Below are 10,581 nucleotides of genomic sequence, written 5' to 3' on the forward strand. Positions count from 1 at the left end.
ATAAATTTATAAAATTAAAAAAAAACCCTCAATTTTGTTCCTTTTTATGGCTGAGTTATATTCCATTGTCTCTATGTGCCACATCTTCTTTATCCATTCATCTGTTGATGGACCTTTAAGTTGGGAAGTGAGGAATCTTAACCACTGGACTGCCAGGGAATTTCTAGGATCAACTAATTTTTTTATAATGATGCCAAAACAGCTCAAAGGGAAAAGAATTGTCTTTTCTGGGGACTTCCCTGGCGGTCCAGTGGTTAAGACTCCGTACTTCCACTGCAGGGGGCATGGGTTCCATCCCCGGTCGGGGAACTAAGATCCTGCATGCTTCACAGCCAAAAAATTTTTAAAAAGAATCATCTTTTCAACTAGTGGTGCTGGGGCCAATGGGTACCCACATGCAAAAGAATGAAGTTGGACCTCTACCTCACACAATACAAAAAAATTAACTCAAAATGGGCCAAAGACTTAAAACTAAGAGCTAAAACTGTACAACTCTTAGGAGAAAACATAGGAATAAATATTTATGATCTTGGATGAGATAATAGTTTCATAGATATGACACCAAAAGCATAAGCAAAAAAAAGAAAACATAGATAAATTGGATTTTATCAAAATTCAAAAACATTATACTTCAAACGACACTACCAAGAAAGAGAAAGACAGCCGACATAATGGGAAAAAAATACTTGCAAAATTATATATCTAATTAGGCTCTAGTATCCAGGATATATAAAGAACGCAATCCAGCAACAACAACAACAAATCCAATTAACAAATGAGCAAAGGATCTCACTAGACATTTCTCCAAAGAAACTAAACAAATAAGCACATGAAAAGATACTCAACATTATCATCCTTACGGAAATGTAAATCATAGCCACAATGAGAGACGACTTCACACCTACTAGGATGGCTAAAATACAAAGCAGATAATAACAAGTATTGACGGGAGTTCCCTGGCAGTCCAGTGGTTAGGACTTGGTGCTCTCACTGCTGTGGCCCGGGTTCAATCTCTGGTCGGGGAACTAACATCCCCCAAGCCGCGCGACCAAAAAACGGAAAAAAAAAAAAGTATTGACAAGGATGTGGAGAAATTGGAAACATTACTGGTGGGATCGTTAAATGCTACAGCTGCTTAGGAAGACTGGAAATTCCTCAAAATGTCAAACATAGAGTTACCAGATAACCCAGCAATTCTACTTCTAGGTATCTACCCAAAATCACTGAAAACAGGTGTTCAAACAAAAATGTGTACACTAATTTTTTTTTTTTGGCTGCTTTCGGTCTTCGTTGCTGTGCACGGGCTTTCTCTAGTTGCGGCGAGCGGGGGCTACTCTTCCTTGCAGTGCGTGGGCTTCTCATTGCGGTGGCTTCTCTTGTTGTGGAGCACGGGCTCTAGGCACGCAGACTTCAGTAGATGTGGTGCGCGGACTTAGTAGTTGTGGCTCTGGGGCTCTAGAGTGCAGGCTCAGTAGTTCTGGCCCATAGGGCTTAGTTGCTCCATGGCATGTGGGATCTTCTCTGACCAGGGATTGAACCCGTGTCCCCTGCATTGGCAGGCGGATTCTTAACCACTGCACCACCAGGTAAGTCCCTACACTAATGTTTACAGCAGATTTTTTTTTTGCCGTGGAGCTTATGGGATCTCAGTTCCCTGACCAGAGATCAAACCTGGGCCCCCCCTTAGGGGACTTCCCTGTTGATGCAGTGGTTAAGAATCAGCCTGCCAATGCAGGGAACATGGGTTCGAGCCCAGGTCTGGGAAGATCCAACATGCCACGGAGCAACTAAGCCTGTGCACCACAACTGCTGAGCCGGAGTGCTGCAACTACTGAAGCTTGTGTGCCTAGAGCCTGTGCTCTGCAATAAGAGAAGTGACTGCAATAAGCCCATGCACCGCAACGGAGAGTAGCCCCCACTCACTGCAACTAGAGAAAGCCCTCACAGAGCAACAAAGACCCAATGCAGCCAAAAATAAATTAAAAAACAAAACAAAACAAAACAAACCTGGACCCTCTGCAGTGAGAGCGTGGAGTCCTAACCACTGGACTGCCAGGGAATTCTCACAGCATTATTCATAATAGCCAAAAAGTGGAAATAACTCAAATGTTCATCAATTGTATATCTGTAAACAATATCATTCAGCCATGTAAAGGAATTAAAAACAGATACATGCCACAATGTGAATGAAATTTGAAAACATTATGCTAAGTGAAGTAAGCCAAGCACAGAAGGCCACATATTGTATGATTCCGTTCATTTGAAATGTCCAGAAAAGGGCAATCTATAGAAGCAGAACTAGGTTAGTCATTGTTAGAGGATGGAAGGACCAGGCAATGGGGAGTGATTGCTAAGGGGTATGGATTTCTTTTTGCAGTAATGAAATGTTCTAAATTAGATAGTGGGAATGGTTGCACAACTCAGGATTATACTAAAACCCACTGACCTGTGTACTTTAACAGGATAAATTTTTTTTTTTAATTAATTTATTTATTTATTTATGGCTGTGTTGGGTCTTCGTTTCTGTGCGAGGGCTTTCTCTAGTTGTGGTAAGCGGGGGCCGCTCTTCATCGCGGTGCGCAGGCCTCTCACTGTCGCGGCCTCTCTTGTTGCGGAGCGCAGGCTCCAGACGTGCAGGCTCAGTAATTGTGGCTCACGGGCCCAGTTGCTCCGCGGCATGTGGGATCTTCCCAGACCAGGGCTCGAACCCGTGTCCCCTGCATTGGCAGGCAGATTCTCAACCACTGCGCCACCAGGGAAGCCCAACAGGATAAATTTTATGGTATATGAATTATAGCTCAAGCTGTTACAAAAATTGTTTTGAATGAGAAAGGGCTCTGTGAACATGTAATGCAACCCAGAAGCCATAAAAGAAAAGACTGATGTGTTGGACTCCATAAAAATAATAGAACTCCAAAAAAATAAGACAAAACAAACCAAAACAAAAAATGAAATAAAAAAATAAAAACAATGATTGAGGGCTTCCCTGGTGACGCAGTGGTTAAGAATCCACCTGCCGATGCAGGGGACACATGTTCAAGCCCTGGTCCGGGAAGATCCCACATGCCGCAGAGCAACTAAGCCTGTGTGCCACAACTACTGAAGCCTGCGTGCCTAGAGCGTGCTCTGCAACAAGAGAAGCCACCACAATGAGAAGCCCGCGCACCGCAACTAGAGAAAGCCTGCACTCAGCAACAAAGACCCAACACAGCCAAAAATAAATAAAATAAATAAATTAAGAAAAAAATAAAAACAATGAGCAACATCAAAAGACAAAAATGACACAAGACAATCTGGGGAAAAGTATTTTCAAAATATATTTAGAAAAAAGCCTAAGATCCCTAATATACAAAGATGTCATAAAATTTCGGGAAAAAACAATTTGGGAAAATTGCCAAAGAGCAAGAAGAGGCAATTCTTCAAAGAAGTCATACAGAGGGGTGGGATAAGGAGGATGGGAGGGAGACGCATGAGGGAGGAGATATGGGGATATGTGTATATGTATAGCTGATTCACTTTGTTATAAAGCAGAAACTAACACACCATTGTAAAGCAATTATGCTCCAATAAAGATGTTAAATAATAATAATGAAAAAATAAAACCAAAAAAAAATAGAAATCATACAAATGGTTAATAAAGAGGAAGAAATGCCGAACATCATTTAAAGAAATACAAGCTGAAATCAAAACAAGGTATTACTTTTATCTATCCAACAGCCATAGCTTTAAAAAATTCATAATGTCCAGTGTTAGAGTGTTAGGGAACAGGCATATTTGATAAGAGTGTAAATTAGAAACAAACGTCCTTCAAAAGGTGATTGGATAAATAAGTTACGATCTATTTATAAAAGGACGATTATTCAACCACTGAAAGGACTTTTTTTTTTAAATATTTATTTATTTATTTGGTTGCACCAGGTCTTACTTGCAGCTCACCAGCTCCTTAGTTGCGGCACGCGGGCTTCTTAGTTGTGGCATGAGAACTCTTAGTTGCGGCATGCGGGCTCTAGTTCCCTAGCTGGGGATCGAACCTGGGCCCCCTGCATTAGGAACTCAGAGTCTTATCCACTGCGCCACCAGGGAAGTCCCTGAAAGGAGTTCTATGTGGAAAGATATTCAAGATAACATAAGCGTGAAAAATAAAAAGCAAGATGCAGGAGGGACTGGGACTAGTTGAGGCAAGACCTAGGCCTGGGCACAATACCTAAGGAGGCACTCACTGTTAGCGCAACAGGAGTGCAGGGTCGGTCCCTGAGTCATGCCTCCTTGAATTCTACATTTAAGCATTTAAGTCTCTCTCTCTCTCCCTCTCTCTCTCTCTCTCTCTCTCTCTCTCTCTCTCTCTCTCACCTCATTCTAGCCTCAGCCCTGCAGTATAGTACATATAATATAATCCTGTATCTTTAAATGATAATGATATATACATATGTATATGTCATTGTGTAAATTGGTACAAACTTTTCCTAGGATGTATATATATACAAACACACACACACACAGTTGACTGTTGAACAACTGGGAGGGGGTGGTTAGTGGCGCCAACTCCCTGTGCAGTTGAAAACCCAAGTACTGTTATCTTGCCTCAAAAACAAAGGAATTGGTAAATGACTCACTCAAGGGCAGGAAGCTGAAACAGTTTGGATAGAATCAGGACTCAAACCCTAGTTGTTTTCATTCCACATATTGTGATCTCTAATCAAACACAAACTTTTCCCCCACACTTAGTTAATTTAAAGATCTGTAAAACAAAAACACAGGTACCATATTTATTGAAAAAAAATCCACATGTAAGTGGACTTGTGCAGTTCAAACCCATGTTGTTCAAGGGTTAACTGTATATGCAATATATACACATATACCCATTAGTTATATAATGTATATTAGTTATTATGTTTGTGTGTTTGTGTGTGTGTGTATGTGTTAGTTAAAGGAAAAAAAAAGGGAGGAATATATACCAAACTACTAGCAGTGGTTTTCTGGGGCACGGGATTATGAGGGATTTTATCAGTCATATGCTTCTTTTTTTTTAAATTTATTTATTTTATTGAAGTATAGTTGATTTACAAAGTTGTGTTAATTTCTACTGTACAGCAAAGTGATTCAGTTATACATATATATACATGTTCTTTTTTCATATTCTTTTCCATTGTGGTTTATCACAGGATATTGAATATAGTTCCCTGTGCTATACAGTAGGACCTTGTTGTTTATCCATTATATATGCGTAATAGCTTTCATCTACCAATCCCAAACTCCCAATCCATCCCTCCCCTCCCCTCCCCTAGGCAACCACAAGTTTTTTCTCTCTCTCTCTTTTTTTTTTTTTTGAACGTGCTGTGTGGCATGCAGGATCTTAGTTCCCGGACCAGGGATTGAACCCATGTCCCCTGCAATGGAAGTGCAGTGTCTTAACCACTGGACTGCCAGGAAAGTCCCCAGAGGTCTGTTCTCTATGTCTGTCAGTCTGCTTCTTTTTTGTAGATAGGTTCATTTGTGGCATACTTTAGATTCCACATATAAGTGATATCATATGGTATTTGTCTTTCTCTTTCTGACTTACCTCACTTAGTATGATAATCTCTAGGTCCATCCAGGTTGCTGCAAATGACATTATTTCATTCTTTTTTATGGTTGAGTAGCATTCCATTGTATATATGTGCCACACCTTCTTTATCCATTCATCTGTCGATGGATATGTAGATTGTTTTCATGTCTTGGCTATTGTAAATAGTGCTGCAATGGACATTGGGGTGCATGTGTCTTTTCAAATTATAGTTTTCTCTGGATATATGCCCAAGAGTGGGATTGCTGGATCACATGGCAACTCTATTTTTAGTTTTTTGAGGAACGTCCAAACTGTTTTCCATAGTGGCTGTACCAATTTTCATTCCCACCAACCATGTAGGAGGGTTCCCTTTTCTCCACACCCTCTCCAGCACTGTTATCTGTAGAGTTTTTAATGATGGCCATTCTGACTGGTATGAGGTGATACCTCATTGTAGTTTTGATTTGCATTTCTCTAGTAATTAGTGATGTTGAGCATCTTCTCATGTGCCTGTTGGCCATCTGTATGTCTTCTTTGGAGAAATGTCTGTTTATCTCTGCTGCCCATTTTTTGATTGGGTTGTTTGTTTTTTTGATATTGAGTTGTATGAACTGTCTGTATTGAATATATTTTGGAAATTAAGCCCTTGTCCGTCTCCTCATTTGCTTAGTCATATACTTCTGAAATCTTGTGTTAGAAAACAACAGTTGCATATTTTTGGTTATAGAAAAGGCAAGAAAGATTTTTTAAAATAATAGTATAAGAGTTCTATGTGCTATATATGTCTGAATTGTGAATTGAGCATTTTGTGTATCTGTGGTTGATTATCATATAGCTACTATGTGAATAATGAAATAATGAAAAAATGAATGAATATTATATACTTTTGAGACAGGCATTTAAAAAATTATATGACAGCATCCCTCTGCTAAATTACATTCTTATTTTTTTAAATTAATTAATTTATTTATTTATTTTTGGCTGCGTTGGATCTTCATTGCTGCGCGCGGGCTTTCTTTAATTGTGGTGAGTGGGGACTACTCTTTGTTGCGGTGCGCGGGCTTCTCATTGTGGTGGCTTTTCTTGTTGCAGAGCATGGGCTCTAGGCGCACAGGCTGCAGTAATTGTGGCTCGTGGGCTCTAGAGTGCAGGCTCAGTACTTGCGGCGCACAGGCTTAGTTGCTCCGTGGCATGTGGGATCTTCCCGGACCAGGGCTCGAACCTGTGTCCCCTGCATTGGGATTCTTAACCACCGTGCCACCAGGGAAGCCCTAAATTACATTCTTGTCAAGTAGAAATTCAAGTTATACAAGCAAGAACCAATTTTAGCTTCTACATGAATAGTGTCTTCCCATATAGGTCTTACACATCTCTCTTAGATAAAGATCAGATTAGATGTGTTTCATATGGAAATTTCAAAGCAGCTTAAAGACATTAATCAGTTCTCACGACAACTCTGAAGTGGGTGTATTTTATCCTGTCTATTTTCCATATGAGAAGACTGACAGGCTGATTGATTTCCTAGTATTCCATACCTCATTATTGTTAGTGAAAATAAGAATGCCATTACTTTATTGGCCAATTATTTTTTCTTGAAAAGAGACAAAGCAATTTTGGGTGGATAAGCCAAACTAAAATAACTATTTATGCGTCATTTTTAAAAAAACACAGGTATTTTTATTATTTTGTACTTTCCTAACAATCTGGAGTATTGGTGTAGTTTACTCTACACCCCAATAGTTGGTTGGGAAAGTGTTTTCAAAATTAAAATTTCTGTTTTAAGATATATATAGATAGATAGATAGAGGTAAAGCTCTGTCGTAGCTTCATCAGAGATCTGCTTTGGGTATTTTGTCAAGTACAAGAAATGTCCTTACAGATGAAGTAATGTAGTTTAGTAACAAGGAGTCCTATTTTTACAGATCCTGGCATGGCACACTGAAAGGATACAATAAATTCTTAGAAAAGGCAGGGTTAAAATACCCTTTCTTGTGCCACTACTCTGCTAACCATTTTATATGCATTATTTCATTTAATCCATAACATGATGAGGTAGTTCCTATCATTGTGCTTCATATTTTACAGATAAAGAGAGAGCCCGATAGTGAGACTTATTTAACATTACATAGTCATGTTACATAAGGTAAGAAGGCAAGGCAGGAGTCTAAAAATCAAGCCAATAATGCCGAATTTGATCTTGCCACTTTCTCCTCCTTGTTTTTTTATCCCTGCCACTTGAATCAGGCGCATGATTTTAATCTGCCATTTTGAACCCTGTTTTTATGAGTATATCCATTTAAACAATAATTATAACCAATTTAATTCTTTTTTTCTTTAAGGTTTTTTTTAAAATTTATTTATTTATTTTATTTATGGCTGTGTTGGGTCTTCGTTTCTCTGCGAGGATTTCTCTAGTTGTGGCAGGCGGGGGCCACTCTTCATCGCGGTGCGCAGGCCTCTCACTATCGCGGCCTCTCTTGTTGCGGAGCACAGGTTCCAGACGCGCAGGCTCAGTAATTGTGGCTCACGGGCCCAGTTGCTCCGCGGCATGTGGGATCTTCCCAGACCAGGGCTCGAACCCGTGTCCCCTGCATTGGCAGGCAGATTCTCAACCACTGCACCACCAGGGAAGCCCCAGCAATTTAATTCTTGATCAGATTCCTGTGCAGTAACAGTGAAACTATTTCCAATTTCTTTCTTTCTTTTTTTTAAATTTTATTTATTTATTTATTTATTTATTTATTTATTTATTTATTTATTTATTTATTTATTTATTTATTTATTTATTTATTTATTTATTTATTTATTTATTTATTTATGGCTGTGTTGGGTCTTCGTTTCTGTGCGAGGGCTTTCTCTAGTTGCGGCAAGTGGGGGCCACTCTTCACCGCGGTGCGCGGGCCTCTCACTATCGCAGCCTCTCTTGTTGCGGAGCACAGGCTCCAGACGCGCAGGCTCAGTAATTGTGGCTCACGAGCCTAGTTGCTCCGCGGCATGTGGGATCCTCCCAGACCAGGGCTCGAACCCGTGTCCCCTGCATTAGCAGGCAGATTCTCTACAACTGCGCCACCAGGGAAGCCCTCCAATTTCTTTCTAGTCTCATTTTTATTATACCGAAATGATTATGCTCAGGATCAACTTCTTCCAGGTATATTTTACAGTGAGATTTGTTTCTGTCATCAGGTTTTTATCCTCGTCAAACTCTGTTAATTTTAACTACTTCGATGGTAAATTTTATTTTGTAGCTATTATTCTATTACTTCTTTGAAATTTTATTTTTCCCTATGACCCAGTCAAAACATTCATTGGGTTAAAGTGGTGGGGTCAAAATATCCCTTTTTGCTGATGTTAGAAGAACTCAATATAGGTCATTTCTTACGCTAGTGGACGATGAGACAAGTAATACCTGCTCTAGCTACCTCTCCGGAGAGAGACTCAAATGCAGAAATAGATGTGAAAGTGCTTTGTTATCTGTAAAAGTTAAGTAAATGTCACTTTACTAATTGTTAAAACAAATCATGTAAATCCATCCTCCTGGAACCGTTCTAGAAGGCAAGCACCTTCCTCTTCCTGTTGTGATGTTATTTGCAAAAATATTACAGACTTCATCTGATTCTAAGTATTTCCTAGAGAGCTAGTGACTTCACTCGCTGTTCTCTTGTCATTTGTTTTCCATTCTGACCTCACTAATTAATTTTTTTTTCCTCTGGTGCTAGTAGTGAAATCCTCTGTGATGTAGAGACCAGCATTGGCACTGTAATGGATTCATACTATTGGTTATCAGTTTCATCATCTTGGTTGCTGTAATTGTTGCATGGGATTGAATGAGAGTATTACTCTTTGTTTGGCTGTTCTTTGAGAAAACTTAAAACAAATCTCACCAAATAGATGATATCTCATCAGGGGTGCAGGTGCACTGTTATTATAAGAAATTCTCCTCTTATCACAGCTCTGTTTCTTAATATAACATTTACTTGTATAAGAGTTTTGAAGGAAGTAGAAAGGTCACTGGTAACTTAAACAAAGCTTACAAATTCTGATATTTACTCTAAGGACTAAAGTTTACAGGTTAAGGATTTCTCTCCCCTTTGTATATCCAAAAACAGCTTAAGATTTCAGGCATTGTTTTCAACAAATCAAATTGTTTATAAATATGCTGATAATATCAGGTAAAGGCCCATGGGGAAGAAGTGATCCAATTTCATCACCCTGATTTTATCCTGCTCCTAAGGTTTGTATAAAGAATAAGAGATTTTTCCTTTAAGAATCTGCTGCAAAAAAAAAAAAAAAAGAATCTGCTGCATTTCTCAAGTATCTTTATGTTATTTAAAAATACCCTGCAAAAGAAATGAAAGTTTGAGGATTAGCAATGTAATTGTTACTGGCAAAATGCCCTTCAGTTCCCTTCTTTCTTAAACAACTTTATTGAGATACAATTCACACAGAATACAATCACCCATTTAAAGTGGACAATTCAATAGTTTTTAGTGTATTCATAAAGCTGTGCAACCATCACCACAATCAATTTTAGAACATTTCATCATCCTAAAAAGAAACTCCTTACCCTGTACCAGTCACTCCCCATTTATTCCCAACTCCCCTCTCCTTCTAACCTTGGGCAAGCATTAATCTACTTTCTGTTTCTAGATTTGCCTATTCTGGACATTTCATATAATTGGAATCATATACTTTGTGGTCATTTGTGACTGGCTTCTTCAACATAATGTTGAAGAATGTATCTGTACTTCATTCCTTTTTATAGTTAAATAGCATTCCACTGAATGAATATAACACATGGACATTTGAGTTATTATATTTCTTCTTTATGGTTACTATGAATAGTGCTGCTATGAACATTTGTGTAGACATGTTCTCATTGGGTATATACCTAGGAATGAAATTCCTAGGTGTTGTATGGTATCTCTGCTTAATTTTTGAAGAATTGTCAAACTGCTTCCCAAAGCAGCTATAGCATTTTACATTCTCACCGGTAATGTGTCAGGATACCATTTTCTCCACATCCTTGTCAACACTTT

The sequence above is a fragment of the Balaenoptera physalus genome (assembly GCF_965194825.1).
Source record: "Balaenoptera physalus genome assembly, chromosome: 6".
NCBI classification, from domain to species: Eukaryota; Metazoa; Chordata; class Mammalia; order Artiodactyla; family Balaenopteridae; genus Balaenoptera; species Balaenoptera physalus.